The 24,511-nt window shown below is 40.8% G+C and overlaps 1 protein-coding gene and 2 long non-coding RNA genes across 3 annotated transcripts in view; 2 read left to right on the forward strand and 1 right to left on the reverse strand.

Annotated features, from left to right (window-relative positions):
• Nucleotides 1-24,511, forward strand: part of LOC145459267 (uncharacterized) — a 182,332-nt gene that overhangs the window by 77,978 nt on the left and 79,843 nt on the right. The gene's annotated exons all lie outside the window — the stretch shown is intronic.
• LOC145459258 (GLIPR1-like protein 1) overlaps nucleotides 1-24,511 on the forward strand; it is a 60,419-nt gene that overhangs the window by 11,049 nt on the left and 24,859 nt on the right. The window lies entirely within an intron of this gene.
• On the reverse strand, nucleotides 7,904-11,103 carry LOC145458277 (uncharacterized). Its single transcript, XR_013921103.1, has 3 exons — nucleotides 10,863-11,103; nucleotides 8,521-8,615; nucleotides 7,904-8,460 (listed from the first exon to the last, which is right to left on the reverse strand). It is a non-coding gene; the product is annotated as an uncharacterized LOC145458277 (long non-coding RNA).

Genomic DNA, 24,511 nt, shown 5'->3' on the forward strand with positions numbered 1-24,511 from the left:
GAGCTACGCAGCGCGACAAGCTTTAGGCTAGTGTCAAAGCTATGAAGCAATGAATGACTTACACGTGGGAATTGCTCTCTACATCTCCAAAGAATTTCAAAAATTTGCTCAAATTAAGTTGAAATCAGACTATATACTCCGTTGAGCGCGGTTGCTAGAGTTTGTATTTTGCAAGCTTTCTTGAATATGGAATAAATTTCATCTTCATTAATCGTCTTCTCATAATGGATGTGTAACACATGTTCAGACACGTACAATTTATACTGACTTTGTCAATTTCTCGCGCCCCCCCTATACTGACTTCGTCAATTTCTCGCGCCCCCCCTGAGAGCCTCCTGCGCCCCCCAAGGGGGGCGCGCCCCCCAGGTTGAGAACCCCTGCTATAGACTCAAGAGTTGCAAATAGTTGCAATATAAAATGACTACTAGCTTGAAACATCATGCTACATAAATTCTGAGTAATTAAGAAGCTGTCGGAAGCTGTAAAAAAGTTGTAAAAGTTGCAGAATATTTACCGACTGATTACTAAAGTATATATTTTGTTCTGCCCCTGGCCTGGGAACACCCCGCCCCCTCCCCACAAAAAAATCAGCCTCGAATTTTGCATAGTAGCGGAGCATGGCATTGTTATGCAATAATGCCTTCTGGAATAACGATTGCGCAGCTCAAGAGCAAGTGAGCAGGGGCGCGGCGAGAGTGAGATGATATCTCTACAACAGTAGGGTTACCACTTACCATACGTCCTCTTTTAAGAGGATTTGTCCTCTTTTTTGACTTTTTTGAAAGTGTCCTCGGAGGACGCCCAAATATCCTCTTTTTGAGAATTTGTCCTCTTTTTGGAGATTTTTGGTTAAATGTACGTGGAAATTGGACTGAGATCAACCAATGGCAAAGCTCACAGAAAGCCGGTAATTCGGGATCTGAGCCGGAAAGATGACCTTTTTTTAGTTAACCGACCACAAAGTTGGGTAAATGTACCATTTTCAGGATTTTAATCCAGTATTGTAAGTCTGGAAATTTTGAAAAAGAGTCCTATCTTCAGATTTCCAAAATATAGTAACTCTATACGATAGGGTTCGGCGACTTTCGTATGCAGCGTGCCAAATTTCAAAATATGACCGACTTGCGTGCCATATAGCCATATTTGGACATAATTATCGTCCCAAGCAAGAAATCCAACCACCGGCTATCTGAAGCAGGTAGCGGAATCGGATAAGCAAGTGGTTCTTGAAACTATGGGTCGCGAAGGGTATAAATTTCTCTTTAGTTGAAATTATACATACACAAATACGTAATATTTGCCAAATTTATCGCAAGAAACTTCGCGACTCCATTGAACTTCTGTGGTTGTATTGTCGCATTGGTCGTCTCCGAATCCACTGTGTTCGGTATCAAAGACATTTGTGGCAACAGTAGTATAGAGTTTGGGCGGAATGTGCCAAAACACGATTTACCTGAACAAACAAAGACTTTCAATATAATAGATAATGAAAGAAATACCTGATTCCCAATTTTGCAGCAATACTTTTATGACCCTCTGTACAGCAATCAAAAAGTGGGAATAATTGACGCTAAAGAGAAAAAGAATAAGCTAAGAATATATCTGAGTCATCTCGCCTCGATTGACCTTCGATCGATTTACTTCGGTCGTACACGTCGAGGCTTGGTGATAGGTGCCTGTTGTGACGTCAGTTTTCTCCTGACCCGTGAGCGTCTGGTGCGTGGGGTGTCAATGCGCTCGGCGAATCTGTGTAAAGTCTCGCTTGCGGTCTGTGTCACACTGGAATCGTACTCGACTCTACTTTCATCTTGTAAATTGATTAGTAAGTCTACTATAATTTTCCAGTTGACCTCTTTGTTGTCGACCCGGATAGTAACAAGTATATGATCTCGCTAAAGGCTTCCAATCGTGCGTAAATTAAAAGAATATAACGAATGCTGTACAAAGTTTATTGAACAATGTATTACACAATCCCGAAAACACACGATAGGTCACGAGTGTTCACAAAGTGACTTTTTCTTTATTTACAAAATCAAAAACGAGACGATCATCCACACGTTTATTAGATCCAAAAGCATCTGAATAATCGAGGGTCCCCACACTTTGACTTTATTTTATCAGTAAGGCGATACAATGCTGGCCACACACAAACGAACGTATAGACTGTACATGTAATTGCACAGTAGTGAAAGTATGTATAATCGTCCGCCCCCAATAACCTATAGATCTCCTTCTTCAGAGGCGGAATCCCGAATGAGCCGTGAAAGTGCGTGCCATTTCGGTCGGCGAAGATACAGATCCAATGCGAGCCTCCCTTCGCGTTCGGGTCGTAATTTATAACGACTGCGTACGTCTCGCGTGTCGCGGTGGTTGAATAAAATATGATTAATTTGGTCGGTGTTCATGAGGACACTATACTTCGCGCTTCTCTGAGATCTCCAGGAGTTGTTGGCGCTGTAGCCCGTCAATGAGTCGGGACCCACGTATTTTGAAACGATTTGGTTGCTAAACATCCAAGGTAATCAAAAGCAATTGTGATTTTGGGTACTGGTAAAACCGTTTCATGCGCGCGTTAGGTAGATTTTGTCTTATGTATGTGCAATAGGGCTCTTCAAAAATGATTTTTTTTCTCAAATCGTACTGGCTACTTGATAAAATTGTTAGGTTACCTAATTTAAGCCTACACACAAAATTTGGTTCAATTCCAGCCAGTAACCGCTTTGCTACAGGAGAAGAAAGTTTCTATTTATTATATAAAAATAAATAATAAAGAATTTGAAAATTTTCTGTTCACCCCATGAAAGTGTTAGGCTGTCTATAGAAACGATCCTCACCAAATTTGGTTCAATTCCAACCACTAGATACGGAGTTATTGCCGTCGAAAAATTTTGATTTGAATAAAATAGTATTTACGGTGAGCACAACTATAATAAATAAACAAAGAATCGGTCACCTTAAATACTATTTTATTCAAATCCAAATTTTTCGACGGCAATAACTCCCCTTTCACTGGTTGGAATTTAACCAAATTTGGTGAGCATCGTTTCTATAGACAGCCTAAAACTTTCATGGGGTGAACAGAAAATTTTCAAATTTTTTATGATTTATTTTTATATAATAAATAGAAACTTTCTTCTCCTGTAGCAAAGCGGTTACTGGCTGGAATTGAACCAAATTTGTGTGTAGGCTTAAATTAGGTAACCTAACAATTTTATCAAGTAGCCAGTACGATTTGACAAAAAAAAATCATTTTTGAAGAGCCCTAATGTGCAATTAGGTGCAGATTGATAACAACTTTGGCCTCAATTCACTCATAATGAGTTGTACAAATCAATACAAAAAGAGAAAAGTTGAAGATGAATGCTTTGCAATCAATAAAGAATCGACTGGTAGGTACTTCTGTTTCGGCGCAATATGTATTACTTGTCATAATATGACATTATTTTAATGAATTCGATGCTGAAATTTGAAACATCACTTGCTGTATCCGAACATTCTAATTATGGGTCCAATATATCAAATTATAAGGTGCAAAATAAATCAACCGAATTATTCAAATGTTTGAAACGACAGGGAAATATGTTGATGTCGTCCTCACAAAAGAACGTGAAGAAGGCGAGTTTAACATTGTGCGTTCTGAAGCTTGTCCACACACAGAATCAGCATATTCATGAGCCGATCGCTGCTCTCAAATTTCCATCCTGTCCTGAAAATCGGCACAACCTAACACCCCCAAATTGAATTAATTGAAGATAACCATCTTATGAAATCTAGTTAATGTTTCTGACACATGAACGTTATCATCTAATCAATGTTTGAATTGTATTAATCCATATTTATGTAACAACTCCATGTCTCCATGACTACTATATAATCGAATAAAAGTTTGCGTATTGGCTTATAATTCCGATTATACTATAATGCGGCCCGCGAATGGAATCAGATGTTGAATGCGGCCCGCGATCCGAAAAGTTTGTCCATCCCTGTTAACGGGTCAGAACTTTTAACGTAGAGCATGGGTGTCAAACTCAAATTGCGTCGCAGGCCGGCTTCAAGCCTTCAAATTGCCCGCGGGCCGGACCAGTCAACTAATTCCCAAATGTTACCTCGTATCTTTGCTTTTCACTTGAAAATACTTTATTGTCAAGCATTTATAGATATGGATCATGGGGTTTTTATTCTACCAAGTCGCAACACCTATATTCGCGAATTATGGAATTGGTAAAATACGATGATTGTCCGGTTGAATACTGGAGAGTCGATAAAACAGTGGCGCTAACGACGATATAAGTTGGCATATTTCCATATCCCTTTGCTGTTGTCGTAATCTGCCGTTAGTCCAGCGTATGCGCTGTGAGGTACAAGATATTTTACTGTAAACGCGGGCGTATGTATATGGGTTATTAATGTTAAATCTTCAGTCGGTTTTCTCTTCTCAATTCCGGGGACCTATTGGTTGGGAAGTGACACAGCAGTGTGATCAAAGATATTTGAATTATATATTTGTGTAACTAGTATATTCTCCATGTAAATTGCATATAACGGTTCCGCATTGGCGTTTTCACTTCTGTGAATACCTAGTTTTGGTAGATTTTTCCATAAAACTCTGAATTCGGTGTGCACTTTTTGTCTTCTCGAATTAGAGAGAGTTGAACCACAACGCCGTAGTTGGGTGGTTATAATGTGGCCTACGAACTTGCTCGACATTCGCTGTCTTGGGGGAATATTTATTGGAAGTCTTTCCTGCAAAAAATCTTATCAATTCAGTACAAAAGTGATTGATAATAGTCGCGCGCACCTTTAGATCCCCAATTTACCGGTAAACAACTTCCATCACGCTATCTGGGGTTATTTTCCACAAAATGTTTCAAACTAGGTATTTTATGCACTAACGAGCAACGGGACAAAGTCGAAGAAAGAGGCACTCTACCTCTTTTAAGTGTGAGAGTGATAGCCCTTTGTACATTATGGGGGCTTCGAAGCTTTTTGGTCAAAATGCTCAACTAAATATATTAGTATTTGATAACTAAAAAGTTAAATCTTCAGGATATTTCTTCATTTTATCATGAAAGATGCGGGTTGTGACCCGCAGCCTTACCTGAACGTTATATTTGGAGTGCCTTCTTTGGAATACATTCATATTAAAGTTTATCGACCAGATGGTATGAGCGCCATACCGATGGCGGTTATAACAACCTTGATGTGATCACGAATATAGCACACACAATTGTCATAGCGTTAATAAGTCGAGTGGTCCTCTGGCGCGATTCATGCTATGTCCAATATCCCCGAAGTCTCACCCCTTGTTTTAATATCGTCATTAAAATATGGGAAAGGGGGCGCTGGAGGAAAAAGGCCAAGAACCATTGACCTACGCAAGGGTCGGCAACTTACGGCCCGCCAAGCGAAATCGTCCGGCCCGCGACACAATAATTAGTTATCACAAGAATACGGCCCGCCGTTTCATAATGAGTGCTAATATAGAAATTAAACATGGAACGGCAACGACCGATTTTGTAGCTTCGTTCCGCTTCGCCGGGGCTGGAGTGGAGAATTGTTTTGCGTAAGCGACTGTAGGATTTCTGGCAATCCAAAAGCCATCTTCCCGAGCGCAGAAATTATTGAATCTGGTCTTGATCGAAAGCTACTGTTGCACCGATTCCGAAAATATACATCAAAATATTGATCAGGCACTGATCCACCTAGAATCTGTCCTCCAAGTGTGAAATATCGGCATTGTTTAGAACAATCGGGTAACCGCAACACAATGACTGTAACAATGACCCGTTGCGACTCTCCGATTGTTCGAACAATGCCGATATTCCAGACTTGGAGGACGGATTCTAGGTGGATCAGTGCCTGATAATTATTTTACTTTATATTTTCGGAATTAGTGCAACAGTAGCTTACGATCAAGACCAGATTCAATAATTTCTGCGCTCGGGAAGATAGCTTTTGGATTGCCAGAAATCCTACAGTCGCTTACGCAAAACAATTCTCCACTCCAGCCCCGGCGAAGCGGAACGAAGCTGCAAAATCGGTCGTTGCCGTTCCATGTTTAATTTCTATAGTTCTAATATGCAGTGCAGCACCGCTTGGAAAGAATGCGGCATTGCTACGATTCAAGTAGCCTACATCGTATTAGTCTATTGTTACGCCATAAAACGAAGGCGGTTGAAATAGGAAATCGAGATTGTCTGTAGATTAAACTAGATCAGTGCTTATCAATCGGGTGTATCTCGCAACCGAAGGAGTACCATATAGGCTACTTCTTAACGGGTTTACCACTCTGATGGGGTGTGACAATAAAGGTGTCCTTCCTCTGCTTCAAAAACGCTTGGAACATTTCAGACGCAATGACAAAATCTCAAACTTACACTGTTTAATTATAGATAACTAGCCTCCGTAGGTTAGTTATCTATAGTTTAATTCACCAGAAGGCATTGTGCGGCAACACAACAGACCTGAATAGTGTTTTGGCCACAATGATGAAAACTGTTGAATTTTGTCTCACAAACTGAATCAACAACAGTTACGCCAGATATTGCTAGAAGCAGAGAATCAATATGGCGATGTCCTGTATATCTGCCATGTTCGCGCATTAAGTCGAGCAGCTATGCTTGCACGAGTGTATGAACTGAGAAATGAACTAGCAACTTTCCTCGAAAATACAAATATCGCCGACTCATAATCTCATAATCGAAAATGGGTATCTAATCTTGCTTTCCTGATACATTTAACGTCACATCTGAGCAAATTGAATTTGCAGCTTCGGTGGGAAGACAACTGAATACATGAGATGTTGAGACGCTTTCGAAACAAGTCTACGACTCTGGGAATGTCAACAGTACAACGAAAATTATGCTCACTTTCCTACTGGAGGAGAGAAAACCTAGTACCAACACTACATTTGTAACTGTGATACGAAATCTAATTGATGAATATTCACCCGCTTTTCCGACATTTCTCCTCTACAAAATAAATTCTGACTATTCAGTACTTCGTTTAATGTGGACGCCAATACCAATTGCCTGAAAATTTCAAATGGGCCTTTTTGAAATGCGATGTTATTGAATAGAATGACAAATATCATACGAAGAGCATATCGCTGCATGACTTTGACAAAGAGTAAGATCTCTTAAAATTGGTCTCTATCCCAGCATGACCAACAATGCAAAATAAATTGCATCCATTTTTGGTAGCACGTACGCACGTTAACAATAGATTTGAAAGAGAGAGAGAGAGAGAAAGTCTTTATTTTCATCCAACCAAAATACATAACACACTGCAGTGATGGGGGGTACAGACAATATGCATGCACAGTATTCGGTATTAGATAGGAATGATCGATAAGACCGTGGAGGTCATCTAGTCTGATCACACCAGCATCAAACAGGTATACACTTGACTCTGAACAGTCTGGCTGTAAAAATGTTTAGTTGGAAAAGGAAGGAAATTAGAAGAAAAATTAAACGATGATAGCAAATTATCGTAGCAATGTCTGGGCGAAGTAGGGCAACGGTGTTAGTCTAACAACCAAATTCACGAAGAGCAAGCTACTAAGATCACGTATTTCTGACGCCAATTTAGAATATGGCCTGGTTCTGGCATCATCTGACTTGTTACCAGAAGTTGAAAACCGATCACAAAGTAAGCTGCGTCAATTGTCACATTTATTCTGCGTTGAAGTGTGAATACATGTGTTTTGTGATTGGTATGATCGAGATTGCAACAATGTAGGATGATATACCGAAGTGAGCGTAAAATCTAGCATCAAGTAAAATTCCGGCCCGCCAAAAAGTTGCGCACTCGCAATTTGGCCCGTGACTAGCAAAAGGTTGCCAGCCGCTGGACGGTTTACAGAGGGGGGATTAAAGTAAACTTGATCTCCCACATATAACTTCAGCGCACAAATACAACACCTAGGGCGCTTTACCGGCGTGGGGACACATCGACACGAGCTTGGATGCCTAGTTGCCTACATGACAGCTGGTGCACTGCATACATGTATCATTTATCAAGTTTATATCCCCCTGACGTCTTTTCATCTTTAAAACCAAGCAAGTACAGCGTCTTTTTTATCTTCGAACCAGGCAAGTAAATATTACAAGCACATAATATTATACGCATACCATGGGGAATAACGAGTGCAACTAGGTATATGACATGTTGCAAGTTATCAGACGAACAATTTATAGGCGGACACACGACATCAATATCGCAACACGATGTGGTTTGGTATGACATCGACGTAATTCCGCATTTCAGCAGGTTATTGTCGGAATAGGTGGAGTTGCGGTGGTGATATTGGCACCAATCAGAAGATATTAAACGGTCTGCGGGTAGGAAGGCGAAGAACTAGAATGGATGTGGTCACAGACCACAATACAAATACCATGGTCAGTAGACGTATTATCACAGGCTACGACGCTGCATGACCTCTTCAACGGACTGACCTGTCTGAAAGAAATAACTGTTCATGATTCACAGTTTGACAATGCTTGTTCGACTGATGCTTACGACAAGTCTCGGCCTAATGATGATCACCGCAGCACACCGTTGACACGATTCACAACATCACGAACCGATCATCATCTTGATCCACGTTTCAGACTCTGCAACGATAAACATTGCACCCGTCGTTATCAGCTCAGCTCTTGCGGGTTCGCAGCTGGAAAATCGAGTAATCAATTAGCTGCATCAAATCATATATATAGGACTGCTGGTGATCTCGCGGAAGAACAAAGGCGAATAATACTTTACTTCTACAAACCGTTTCCTGGTCTGATAGCAGACCGAATGTACCCGTATGATCAGATTGAAATAGTGCAACTTGCCATTACCGAACGTCATCAGGAGCTATATCAGTAATGGAAAGATAAAACTCTTCCTTTTCTGTGGCGAAGCCGGCTATGCCAATAACCCGAAGGAGCAGTTGCAATCTACTTCGATCTGCACAGCGATCATAGTTCGTCAACCGGACATCCACCCGTGACACATATAGATATAAACGGAACCACAGGCACACAATACACAAGCAATAAAACAACTTGGACGAGGCAATACCACACAAAGCTGAACACGCAAATACCGCGGACAGATAAGCAATAAGACACCGACACACACGCCAACAACGATACAGAAATGTGATTGAAAATCCGGCACACCGGCACACTCTCTCACACACGCGGAAGACACTGACAGATATTTTAGAGACGTTGAAGAATCGACGATCCAACTAAAGTGAAACTATTAATCAGCGACACAGCGAGGGTGAAACTATGAACGATGAACGATCCAACCAGGGTGGAACTCGACGAGGATGAAACTATAATCTTCGTTACGGGGCTGAAACTGACGAGATCTACAGATGTTGAAAAATGGAACGATCGAACGAGGATGGAACTATAATCTTCGTTACGAGGGTGAAACTGACGAGATCTACAGATGTTGAAAAATGGAACGATCCAACGAGGGTGAAACTATTAAATCGACGAGACTAATGAGGATCAAACTATGATCTTCGTTACAAAAAGGGTGAAACTATATAATCAGCGCGACCACGAGGCTGAAACTGATGAGAGATCTACAAATGTTGAAAAATGGAACGATCCAACGAGGGTGAAACTGTTAATTAACGATTAATGAGGATGAAACTATGATCTTCGATACGATGGTGAAACTATAATATTCGTTACAAAACCAGGCTGAAACTGCTGAGAGACATACAAATGTTGAAAAATGGAACGATATAACGAGGATGAAACTGTCAATGAACGAAACAACGTGGATGAAACTACAATTTTCATGAAAGACGGGTGAAACTACAACGACGAGGGTGAAACTATGATTTTCGATACGATGGTGAAACTATAATACTCGTTACAACCAGGCTGAAACTGCCGAGATATCTACAAATGTTGAAAAATGGAACGATATAACGAGGATGAAACTGTCAACAAACCAAACAACGTGGATGAAACTACAACGTGGATGAAACTACAATCTACCAAGGGTGAAACTGGAATATATTCACGGATGTTCAAGACCGACAATCCAACAACATGACTGAAACAGAACATGAGCGTTATGCACAAGCACACAGATACCAACATACGTACAAATAACGAAAAATAGAACAAATACACATATGCACTCCCAACACAATTGAGAGGAGGTTGAAGATATCTGCAAATGTTGTATTGACGAACAACCACTCGTTCACTTTGCACAAACCCATCCAGAACACACTTACGATCACGCAGGGATTGACTTGTAATCGAAGAAGGACACTCGCACACTATCCAAATCCAGTATGAACTATATGAAAGGTGAAGAATGCAACTTAACGTCCATAAGATGAAGTGCAAGAGCAATAGCGACACAGCACTGATGTCGACACGAACTATGATCACTATGGCATCGTTCAACCCGACAGTCAGTACCAAGAAACGATTCGTACCATCGCTGGTGAACAAGGCACACCAAAAACTAGCTAGACATAAAATTTTGGAAGAAATATTTCTGTTGGAATTCGAATTGTTGATTCAATTACGAAAATCCGAGTAGTGTAGCCAGTAACCAGTCCCGGAAGACGACGATGACCAACGAACCATTTACCGCACTTCGTCAGGGGTTACAGCGGTAAACGGCAGGGTATTACCTTCCCTTTTCTGTCGCTTAGCCGGCGAAGCCAATAGCCCGAAGGGGTCGTTGCGATGTGTATAGAAAATACACACATCGGCGTCATGTCGTCAAGGGTTCCTGACCAAACACGGCTTATCAACGATCAAGAACAACTAAAGCGGATAGCTCATCAGCGAATCAGCACAACTCAAAACCACGACTATCTACGTTCCTACCACCTTGTTACCGTTCTGTACCGTGGAAGGTACTCAAACTTCCACGTCGGATTATAGGCTCTACAGTCCACATACGCCAGAAATGAATGAGAACCAATCGCCATCTCTGCGCTAGTGATATCAAGCAGCGGCGAAAAAAGCCCTTCCTAGAAGTCAAGAAACTCTGATTGCTACCTTAATTGATGATTGCTGATAATAACTCAGGTAGCAATTGTAATCTCGACAAAATCAGACAAGGAGACTTCATGATCTAGGTTCTTCATCGCCACCCAATCAGCACTAGTGGTGTCTTGCAATATCTTCGAACGGTGGTTGTAAACCTTTATGATGTCGTGACTCTCACTGAAAAGGGAGCATGATTTGCGGCACCCTAGTACTTGGAATACACTGGCTGTGATATTTGGGAAGTAGGCTAGATGACTAACATAATGGTCATCAACCTACGTAATATCTCTGTTCAGCCCAGATTCGGATGTTGTTGAGCAAAAATGTCATCACTTTCGGCAAAGCCCAAGTATCACGTACTGCAGGGGATGGTCAATGTTATGTCATCAGCTTCCTATTGTTTCTAATAATTTAGATGTCCTTTCAGGATACAAAAATACGATGTTGTCTCTAATTGAAGTAAAATGTGTAAAGAACATATTGGCACAGCATTTTTCTCAGAAATCCATATATTGGAACTGCAGTAAATTGCAGGTCATCGCATAATTTGCTATATTTATGGCACGTTTTCTTCACTATCACCATTTTCTCGGCGCGGTCAAGCCAGAGAATAATTCATAATGGTATTGGTCTAGAACAATGATTTTCAACCCCCGGTCAGTGGCGTGTTTCCTGCCGGTCCGCCAAATATATTAGAATTTTATAAATCAATTTCGAGATGCAATAAGTGGGAATGAGGCCCATTTATCAGAGAAATGAAATATGAAATTTTAAAATTAAATCAGACGTTTGAAAGGTATTTTCAGTATGACGTCATATAAGTTCATGGTCTACTTACTTTGGACGTCAGTCACAAGCGTTGTACTAGCGTCACAAGCGTTTTACTATACCAGTGGCTCCCAACCGCGGCTACAAAGTATAGCCTTCTTGCGGTTTTGATTGACATTCCATTATGCCACAAAAATATAATAGGCGACAAATTTTGTTTGTTTCTAGGAATAGCTATAGTCAATTTTTGAATATAAATGCTAAAATGTGGGATATTAGTTATTTCTAAAGCCGTCCAAGGTCGCTTCTGAAAACCAGGAAAGAGAATTCTTGCTGACTAGCGTCAAACGCATAGGTGAATAGTGAATACCGGTCAGAAAATGATATATCTTGAGTTCTGCTGGTCATATAACTCTATATATCGTCTCTGTGAAGAGTGAATCCACTCTTGGCGCGCGTGCTATAGGGGTTGCCGACCGGTGTCTGTAATACGTCTTAATAATATTCTCCGTCACTGAAGTCATAATCCTGGATGAACCGATTGAACCGTGCGTGCATGGCTTCCAGTAGAACTATTGAGGTATGGCTATCATTGGGTGGTGTACTGATTCTGTGGAATGCCACTGAACTGGAAAAGCGTGTTAATGAAGAATGAACGGGAGACGCACACTTTGACCGAGCGAGATAGTGTAATGGTGATGCGTCCGGCTTCTTGCTCGGCAGGTCGTGTGTCGATCCCCGTCAAGGTCTGACCAAAGACTGGAAAGCTGGTATTCGAGGTTATCCTGTTAGGCGCTCAGCAATCACGGATAGCATAGACAAGAAAAAATGAGGGTGCTGACTAGATGACCTTACTATAAAGGCCATAATACCGCACCTCCGGTGTCAACGCATCTCGATGGTGCAGGCGAATAAGAATATCATCTCTCTCTCTCTCTCTCTCTCTACAATTGCTGGTTTTGCTTTAATATGTACAATGTACCTGTTAATCACCTTGAGTTTCGAAAATTAACAGGTGGCTCACGGAAATGCAATTAAAGATATGTAGCTTGCAAAAGGTTCACGACACCTGTATTTGATGCAACGGCCCGGTCTTCAGATACTTAATGCTTAATGCCTATGTCAACTCCAGAATTCTTTCCGAAGTGTTGAAAGTTTATCTACAGGTTCCTTCTCGCCATCTCATGGGTGTAAGCGGTGTCTTAAAAAGCGTATGTGGGCCGTGTTACAAGTCGGTCGCAACGGAATACAAAAAAAAGAAATATCGGCCCGGCCATTGCAGTCGAAAATCACCATGAATAACAAACAAACAGCAGCACCAGGGCTGCTACACGCAGCTTAAGTGTCGCATATATTTCAAATGTCGGTTTTTATTGTCTCACATCCTAAAACGGTTCCCGACCCCTGGTCTACAGTGTACACTACAGCTATGGCTACGATTTTTGTGGCTATCATTGCCATCATTGCGCTTCTCACGAGCAATATTTTAGAACCGAGCCGTTAGTGCAGGACTGGGTCTTAATCGATTCGGGCATGCTCCGATCTCATACGGACGTGGAGTCTGAAATATATTGAGTGCCACAAACTAGGGATGGTGTGAACCTCTGAAAGGTTCAGGTTCGTGTGAACGCGAACCTTTTTGAAAGGTTCCGTGTGAACGCGAACGTGAACGTCATGACGTCACGTGACGTCATATTGCTAATTCCAATCCTATATTTCAGTGAATAGCCTAAGTGATATATATATATATATATATTAATGTACAGCTGTACCCGATACCTAGCGACGACTGGGGCTACATAATGCCATAATGGTGAAGTACATATTGACGTTTTAAATGTCACCCAATGTATCAACAGGGGCAATCAAATGATAAAATAATCCCATAATATCAATATCTTCCGTCGCTTTGCCAACAATTTCGACGAGGACTTGCAAGGGGAATATAAGCTTACGCCAGACCAGACCGGACAATGTATTCGGCGTCTGAGTATTGCTTCGTTGATATTTAGCAGACATCGATGAATTCTCTATATAAATATAATTGATTGGTTGAATAAGCATCATTCGTTGACTACCTATAGATGCAGTGTATTTCACTCTTGATGTTGTGTGATTGCGGGTCGAGCTCACAGCAGATGAGAGTCACTCAATATTCGAGCAAACTTTTGTAACAAAGCAAGTTAAATTTTTGAGATTGTCAAAGTGCATGCTCGTTTAGTGTTTATTTTTTGTTTGTTTCTATCACCATGCATATAATAGCGCGAAGTTGAAATGCAATAAATCTCAACCAAAGATGTTGTAATGAACCCAAAATTGTAGTATATGAAAAAGGTTCACAGTGCAAAACCTACCAAGATTCGTTTGTGAACGTGAACCTCTTAATTTCTGGGGTTCATACACACAGAACGCGATCGTGAACCTCACGTTCACACCATCCCTATCACAAACATATACAATCATTTGTGATTTACAAAATCGCAATCTTATCGATGAGTTCACATCATCGTCATTGCGCATGTGTGTTTCGATTACGTGTCAACCTATAGGTGCCATACCGATATCATCTAGCACAGTGGTTTTTACCTGGTGTTCCACGGAACAGTAGGGGCTCCGTGATCAGTGTCGGAGTTTCTCCGATGATGTCAAGACAGATACTCAGCTCATACACACGATTTGTGATGATGCGCCGGTCTCGGCCATCATGGTTTGCAGGTAATTAGGCCCGATCAATAGTCGAATCAGTAGCCATAAATCCGGCGTGCCTACGTGCATACCTTCCTGCGTTCCTAGGTGCATGTATAATTTGGATTAAAATGTTGTGCTCGATTTATACCGCTGTATAAGTCTGAGGTAGATTCTGGTTTCGTGTGCGATGGGTGCACATTCACACCATTATATCAGGGGTGTTACCCGGGTGGAAATCAAACTTGGACAACTAGATAATTCTAGTTGTCCAATTTCACTAAATTATAGCATAATGTCAGTAATCTAATTGTAATCTCATTTTTGAAATGTTTCTATGCTCTAATTCTAATTCTAATCTAATTTGTTAAATATTTCTATGCTCTAATTTTAATCCTAATCTAATTTATTATTTTCCGGAATGCCTCTTTGTCCGCGGCATTTTGCAGCTAGTTAACAAGAATATCCCTCTCGCACAGGGAAATTCAGTGCCAAGCCGCCATCGCATTGCTTAAAGTACGCCGCGCAGTCATAATAGTTATTGTGACGAATGATAGACATGCTAGCATAGTAGCTAGAGTCTGCAACCAACCTTCTAATTTCGATCACAAACAGAACAGCAGCAAAGTAAAAAAGATGGTTAACACAAGCTTGATCACTTTCATGCTGCCCTCAATAACATCAAGCAAAAAGAGGATGATTGCTTCAGATCTAACCAAAGAAAATATATTAGATGATGAAGTGGAAAGATATTTCGCAGCAGAGCGCGAGAGCATGGATTGTGTTGTTTTGAGTTACTTGGAAAAGAGAAACTCGTTTTCTCTTTTCTTCATCCCCAGGCAGCTGCTCGAGAAGTCGGAGGTATGACTGCAACAACAGCTCCACAGTGTCAGTCAAGCAGCAGAATTGTATAGTCCTGGGATCTCAAGCTCAAACGCGTCGCAGGCCACTTTTCAAATTTCGTAGAGGCTGCGGCCGCAAGAATGCAACATTGAGACCAATAGACCACGCAGTTGGACAACCACGTTTTTAAAACTTTACGCAACTAAAACGTCATCTTCACTAACATGGGCGATGGGCGTGTTTACCACAATAGAAGTGATATTTTATTAAAGAAGAACAAATACAACAAGAAATATCGTGGTCATAAACGGGTCGCGTGTTGGTGACCCCTGGTATAGTGCAAAACGAGCCAATTTTGGTGTACAGATGTTAACCATTCTCATGCTTATCGGAATGCACTGTGATTTGATATGAACCGAACTTGATTTTGGTGTATTTCTTTCTCATTCACAATTTCATTTAATTTCCAAGTTTTTGCGAATTCAGTAATTCTAATTATAATCTAATTTGAAAAATAGCTGTGCAGCTCTAATTCTAATTCCACTCTAATTTTAAAAACTGTGTAGCTTAGGGTTACCATATTTTTGTGGCACGAATTCCGGACGCTCGTTAGCGCGATTTTAAAATGAGGTATGGGCACATTGTCGATCAATATGACGCTACACGATAGCACACTAGAGGTGGTTACGATCCGATTCAGGAGTATGTGATTCTGTTTTGTCAGTTGTAACCAGGGCGGAAGCCCTGGTTCGCGAGTAAACGCCGTAGCGAACAGACGTGCTTCTTCGAGCAGGTAATTAGCTGAGTAGGAGCTTTTGATCGGCGACTTCTGTCAGCCGAGCGAGCATCGTACGGACTCTGCTTCAATTAGTAAGCAAGGAGGATTTACCATTCGGAAACACGTGTCTACGGTATAAGTGGACGTGTAAAAGCGTGTTATAAATGTCACAAGGAAGAGGGGCGGTAAAACGCCCCGCCGAAAATTCTACTGCGCCTGCGCCAAAGGAGTCAGCTTCTCATGGATTAAGTCGATTCAATGAGCATTCTGTAGTCATAACGGGTATCAAAAAGCCAATTCGTCGTCAAAATCCTTTAGTCATCAACAGGAATTTGATCAAGATATTGGGAGGTTCTTACACTGAGATACGTGTCCTTCCATCAGGAGATCTCTGCGTAAAATGTGCAAACAGCGGACAGGTGGCCAAACTACTATCATGTAATGATCTGGGGACAAAGGAAAATAAGATTGAGGTCAAAGTGGAGCTCTACAAAACCAAACCACCGGAAACGCGCGGAGTCATCTCTGACGTTCCCATGGATCTTAGTGAAGAAGAAATACGGCAAGCGCTATCGAATGACAACGTTATATATGTCGAAAGGTTGCCATACCGCTCCAAGGACGGAGTTATTCCGAGCAGGTCGGTTCTTCTATGCTTCTCAGCGAACATGCTTCCCACTGTCGTACATATATGCTTTTTGCGGTTCAGGACCAGGATATACAACCCACCACCCTTGCGCTGTTACAATTGCAGTAGACTCGGCCATAAGGCTAAGCATTGCCGTAGCTCAGCACGGTGCACTAAATGCGGTAATAATCACGAATACAAGAACTGCACGAACCAAGCCAATTGTGTTAACTGTGGCCAACCACATTCAGCCAGCTACGCGGGTTGCGATAGGTATCGACAGGAAACTCGAATCCACGCTATAATGGCAAACTCCGATGTCAACTACTGGACTGCCAGAGGAATAGAACAAGAACAGAGACTAATCCCAAATGTTTTATCTGAAAACGAATTCCCACCATTGCAAAAAGATGGCAGTAACCAAACCTCAAACCAAGTATTTCACCAGCAGCATCGTAACGTAGCTGTAAGATCAGCTCCAATCAGTCGACAAGTCATCCCCACAAACCAACCATTGCCATCGAATGATAGCATTACCTTATCAACATCGGCGCAGTTCAGTATTATCGCAGGCGTATTGAAAAGTACAATTAAATCAATCACCGAAGGACAGGAAATTGACATTGAAAAAGTCATATCGGAGACCGCTCAGAAGGAACTTGGAATAGGATTTCCCGGATTGCAACTAAATCCCGCCAATCGAGTAGAAGCCTCAAGCATCGGCCGACACAGGACGTACGGCAGACAAAATTCGCCACAAGCTACCGACGAGTCTTCTATTGCAATGGACCTCACACAAGCTTCGCCTTTAAAGGTAAATTAAAAATACTTCAATGGAATTGTAGGAGCATTTATAGAAAAATCCCGGAATTGAAATATTTCATAGAAAGACTTGATACAAAACCTGATGTACTCGCCCTGCAGGAAACTCACTTGGTTAATAAATACACCCCTAAAATCAAAGACTATAACCTCGTTAGGAGAGACCGCGACATCCATGGCGGTGGCATCTGCTTCTTTGTGAAATCGAATCTATCATTCGTTCAATTATAGATATAGAAAGTGTACACCCAATAGAGATGCTAGTCATCAGACTTGACCAGATTACTGTTTTGAATGTTTATATCCCTCCAAATCGCAACCTATCGCGTATGCTCCTCGAACGATGTTTTCGCCCCTTCACCACAAAGTGCATTATTGTCGGATACTTTAACCCCCATCATCCCTTGTGGAAGAGCGACCGAATAAACAATTGCAGTAGACATCTTTACCATGTTATTGATACTAAGGATTTAGTGGTAATAAACACCACTATCCCGACCAGGATTGACATTTCATCCCAATGTCGCGACAATAGTTCGTTATTGGACCTGACAATATGCACTATCGACTACTCGGGACCTATCATCTGGAATGCATTACCACCACATATCCGTGAATTGCCTTATAATAGATTCAAAAAAGCCCTACTTGATCACCTCTTGTCGTTACACTAACACTGTTGCCCTACCTCGCCCAGACATTGCTTCATTGATCATTTGCCACCATTGTTTAATTTTTTTTCTATCTTCCTTTAACTAAACATTTCTTTACAGCCAGACTGTTCAGAGTCAAGTGTACCTGTTTGATGCTGGTGTGATTAGACTAGATGACCTTCACGGTCTTATCGATCATTCCTATCTAATACCGAATACTGTGCACGCATATTTTCTGTACCACCATCACTGCCGTTTGTTATGTATGTTGGTTCGATGAAAATAAAGACTCTCTCTCTCTCTCTAAAGACCTGGCCCACAACGTCTCAACAGACGTTACTGATTATCTGTTAGGAAGTGATCATTACGGCCTGCTCACAGAACTCAGCGCAACGGTTGATACCTCGCAGACATACACGAAGAGTTGGTCATTTCATCGCGCGGATTGGGATAAATTCAAAAGCCTGTGCAGGGAGCGATTTTCCGTCGCCTGCGATACACCTCCAAAAATGGATGAGATATCAAGTATCATTATAGACGCCGCAGTGAAGAGCATTCCTGAATCTAGACCGATATCCAAAATCTCCGTTCCATGGTGGAATAAAGAGTGTTCGAAATCCCTTCGCCTCAAACGTGCGGCCTTCAAAAAGATGAAGCTGACCTTTACCACGGAGGACGTTATCAACTTCAAACGTCGACGCGCACAAGCAAAGAAAACTATTCTCGTCGCCAAAAAGCAATACTGGGAAACATTTTGCAGCTCCCTCACTGAAAATTCAAGCTTGGCGCGTGTTTGGCACGTAGTCAAATCCATGAGCGGAAGTCGCAACTGGAGTCGTATTACCTCCCTCAAAGTCGGCGACCAAGTGCACACAACAGAGCAGGATAAAGCAAATGCACTGGCATCCTACTTTGCGAGTGTCAGTAGCGATGATAGCCTTCAACCAGAATTCCGACAGAGACGTGATGCTATGAAGCAAGCAATGCATCAACGCTTATGCGAAATGCATGATGACACCACATGAATAAACATAGAATTCAGTACTTCGGAACTTATGCAAACATTAAAGCCTCGGAAGAAAACAGCTCCCGGCCATGACAGAATATGCTATCAAATGATAACGAATTTACCACCCTCCTGTCTAGACCGTCTATTACGATCCATTAACGAGGTGTGGAAGACAGCTCAGTGCCCATTTGCATGGCATCACTCCATCATCGTACCTATCCCGAAGAACGGCCAAACTTTAAATTCCATAAGGAGTTACAGACCAATCGCTCTTACCAGCAATCTGTGCAAAATAATGGAACGGCTAATCAGCAAAAGGCTATATTGGTGGCTTGAAAACCGAAAACTCCTCCACTCATCTCAAAGTGCATTTCGCAGTGGCAGGTCAACTAAAGATAGTGTGATGGCGTTACATGATGATCTATACAAGGCATTGGGAAATCAAAGATCCGCAATCTGTGTATTCCTGGACATCGAAAAGGCCTATGATCGTGTTTGGAGGGACGGAATAATAATCAAACTGCAAAAAATGGGCTTATCCGGAAAACTCCTGCGATGGCTTCACAGCTTCTTACATAACCGCACATTTCAGGTCAGAGTAGGAAATAAGTTGTCGGACAGTCAAAAAATTGAAAACGGCATCCCTCAGGGAAGCGTGTTAAGTCCGTTACTGTATACCGTAAGTAGTTATATAGATCGCTCGCGAATCGCCATTGTGGCTTATGGGCGGGGTGGCGAGCGGCTGGAAAACCGGGGGTGGCGAGCGGCTCTTATTCCTTATGGCGGGGGTGGCGAGCGGCTATTGCGTCTTATGGTGGGGGTGGCAAGCGGCTCTTATTTCTTACGGCGGGGGTCGCGAGCGGCTGGGAAACCCGGGGTGGCAAGCGGATTTTTTGTCTTATGGCGGGGGTGGCGAGCGGCTATTGTGTCTTGTGGTCGCACGGTAACCCTTTTCAGTATAGGGATCGGTCGCACGCGGATTCGTTGTTGGCATGTCGTACTTTCGGGTTTAGACTGCAGGCGGCATGTCGTACTTTTAGCAAAAAAGGGTGTGAAATAGTTTGCTAAATCTAAGAATCCGCCGCATGGTAATTTTCTGGTGATTAGTTTACCAGAGAACCGGCGTAGACGGTGATTCCAATACCAACAATAACCGCGTTCACAAACTAACACTTCAAATAGGTGTGAAATAGTTTGCAAAACCCCGCGAGCGCTGACAAGATAATGTCTCGGACATAACCATCTTTCGCGGCTTCGTGTTACAGGCATATCGATCGCTCACGCGGTGAAATTTTCGTAAGCAGTTTGTCACAGAGCTTGATTTCACTCGTAAAGATTTAATAAGTAACGAATAACAGACCGCCAGTGTCGGTAACTTGAATAGCGATAAATTGTCACTTATTTCTACTCTAACCCTAATCCTTTGTGAAGTGTACGCTTATTCAAAAAGGTGTGAAATAATTCTAAAATCCTACGATCGCTCACAAGATAACACCTATAAGACATAACCATATTTCGTGACTTGTGGTTACATACATCCCAATCGCTGCAATGTAATATGTTGGTAGTTTGGTGCAGAACTGGATTTCACGAGTCTGATATAATAAGAATATTACCTATTAAGTAATAAGCACCGAATAACAGAACCGTCGCAGACGCTGACTTGAATATCCAAGATCTGATACTTTCCGCGATCGCTATATGTTTCACGTTGACTTTGGTTGCGTGATGCGAATCATGAGAATATTCAATCAATGTGTCAATTTATCAACTTGAAATGAAACTCACTACACAAACCAAGTTGATTCGTATTTGAATGTGTTGATCCGGTACAACTCTAATCCTTTGAGAAATCCATTTACCGCGATCAGTTGATTCGAACGTAAATTGAATATTGCTGACTCCAACTTCAGTCGCATCGAATTATTCACACATTCCACGCTGCTGTTTCACACCTATAGAATCAATACCAACTAACTAAACAAGAATCAAGAATCACAAGTATGCACATACAATAATTGTATTTATTACTGAGAAATCAAACGCTTAACAAAAACACGCAACTTATCATTTACCAACTCAAGCATTACCAAAAAAAAATTCGGGTATTGTTGATTGAAAATCCTTGAGTCCTTATTATCAAAAATGTTATAGTGCGGCATCGGAATCCCTCCATCCTAACCCTAATCCTTTGTGAGGTTACCGCATACTCAAATAGGTGTGAAATAATTGTAAAATCCCACGATCGCTCACAAGGGTAAGGAATAACCGAACCACAACGGCGGCGACTTGAATACTATCAAATTGTCAATTGTTGGTATAACTCGAATCTTTTTAGAGTGTAAACCTTTTGAAACTGAATATTACTTGACTTGACCAACTTTCAACTCCGTTTCCGGATCATTCACACATTCCACGCCGCTGTTTTAACACTTATAGAATCAATACCAACTATCTCTAACCCGATAATATTCAATCATTTTGGTAATTTGCCAACTTTAAATCCGTTCGCGGGATGTACTAAAGGTAAATCCAAATAATCCAGAATGAAATATTTTGACTTTGACATAGTCTGAATTGAAATAGATTGACAATCATGACTACCAACTTTGATCCAGTCACATTTCAAGATTATACTTTGAAACAATCCTTGAAACTGACAACTCTATTCACGACTCCGTTTCCGTTTGTAAAATAGAGTTTCAGAAATACTATCACTATGACAACTCAACATTTTAACATCTTGCCATGCACAAAAGAGTAAAATACAAAAACCTTGGTAAGTCAATCCGTTTGTAGTAACTCACCAAACCAAAACAAAAAGTGTCCGTATGAAAAGTATACAAGACTACACGAGTAATCGCTACAACCCACAAACATACCAACTCAGTTATATCCATATCCCATATTCTTTATTCAACTGTAAGATGAAGTAATTACTACTTAGCGCGACTTGAGATTAACATGTGATTTGAATATACGACATTTGAAAGTCTGACAAACGTAATTAAGAATTCATTTCTTACGGTCAAACGCCGGTGTTACATTGAAGGTTATCATACTGTAAACATAAGGATTGACACAGTGATTTGACATATGACGTATATTTTGTAATGCTCGACCATGACTTGATTATTAAATTATTCACAGTAATTAGACTCGGTGTTTTGATAAAGGTTATTATGACAGCAACAAACTTTTCACTACCATGGTTATTAAAACATCAATTTGTAAAACTAGACTTACATGTGCGAAATGTTCTTGATTGGGAAATTATTCCGGATTGGTACAAAACAATCGTTGTATTGAAGACAACAGAAAATACTTTAAAAATGCAATCGTTTACAATAATTAGGACTAAAGATGAAACAACAATATCGGTATTATTACATTCAACAACCAGTACAATTATTAAAATCCATCGTTTGCGATAACCGGTGCTAAAGATGTAATAATTCCATTATTCATACCTTGAACATCCGATACAAAATGCTTTATTATCCCAATTCGCAACGGGTAATTGAAGTGTAGAGTCAGTATATCACAATATCGTTACTATTGAATCCAACAATTGATACGATTTATTGTCGGAATTTGTGACAGCGAATTGAAACATCCTTACCTTACGGAGTGTGAAAATATCACTTTAGGTATCGAGTACCAGTAGAAGTGGGTGAACAATACTTAATTCGTGACTCGTCGTTGTACTTGCTAAATGTAAAAAATTACAAGGTTACACTCTAAGACCTTGATCAGCACAAGAGCAATTTGGAATAACATTACTGGCTGCAACCTATTCTACTAGACAAAACTCACAGCGATATTAAAATCAAAATATGTGCTACACTGAAATCTACAAAATTAGGGCTCATATATTATCATATGAATATTCTAAAGTAATTATAATCATAAAACCAAACCGCTGAAAGTCATTACCACCCCCACAAAACAATTTGTATGATATTCGCCAAACGCATCACAACTCAGTATACAGAAATTATTTGTAGAGTGCATACCGACAAAGAAATCATGAACACAACCAACACCGAAAATGATAAACACGTTTCGCGTTACTATTAATACAAGTTCATTTCTATCGGGTGAAATAAATGCCACCACAAAACTCACAGCATGCAAAGGTCTTGATTGATATGCATTTCGATTTGTGTTTTATGATACCAGCAGGCATTTTAGACATATTACGAATTGTTAAACCAAAGTCGTACGTCCGATTAATAGTTGATTGGAAACTTGTTCACGTACCTCAACCATTACAGAAAAGTATAACACCATTGCCCGACAATCTTTTACAAAAGGGATCGAAACCAAGTCACTCAAAGTCGTTGCCGTCACATAAACAATTAGTACGACGTTTGCTAAATGCGTCCTATAGTTAGGTGTACTAGAAATATTTGTAAAACACGCTATTGTAAAGAAATCGACGAAAAGATATCCTACACCTAAATCTGGTAAAACCATTTTGCACTTTTTGCTCGTTAGTATCGTATCCATTTGAATTTTTCCATTTCCTCTCGTCAAAGTAGATGTAATCATAGTCACTAAAGAACTTACTTGAACGTGCTTGAATTCAAGACATAGTTCTGATTTACCCGACACAAGACCCAAGGACAACCCTAGTTTCAACCGAGCACACATATCCAAAATATCACACACTTCGCTATTCCTAAAACCCAAACACCCGATACAAAATATTACTTGTTGTGTTGTTGCGGCATCATCTTCACAATATCACACACAATTCATGCTATCGACTTGAATCACACCAACATGGAAGAGGATTTACTCACTCTTTACATAACGATATTGGCCAACATCACGTCGTCGGTGTGTACCGTTTTTTCTATAGATACAAACTACGCTAGCGTAGCGGAAAATAATTTAGTGTAACAAAAAACAATTTTCACTCTCTTGACTTATGAAAACAACAGACGAGTCTTCATTCAATATGTTGTTTGTGTCAACTAGTTACTTTGTATGATACGACTGATACACCCCCGCGACTTTTTTCAGATCACAATATGAAAGATATTTACATCACACAAAATACCCCTCTTGATATTCCATACTATACTAAACTGTGGAATGGTTGGTCAGACTCTACAAAACGTTTGACATCGTTTTTACACGAACAGTCACGCATCTAAATATTCAAATAATCCAGTACACAGCTATAGTACTTACAGAAATATCATATAGTTCTTGTAACATAGTTGTATGAATATAGTATTCAATTGTATATTGACGTTTTGCACCTCCAAGAAGCTCTTCAAAGCTATA

Source organism: Botryllus schlosseri, chromosome 16 (assembly GCF_051294905.1).
Source record: "Botryllus schlosseri isolate E-star chromosome 16, Bs_hap1, whole genome shotgun sequence".
Classification (NCBI taxonomy): domain Eukaryota; kingdom Metazoa; phylum Chordata; class Ascidiacea; order Stolidobranchia; family Styelidae; genus Botryllus; species Botryllus schlosseri.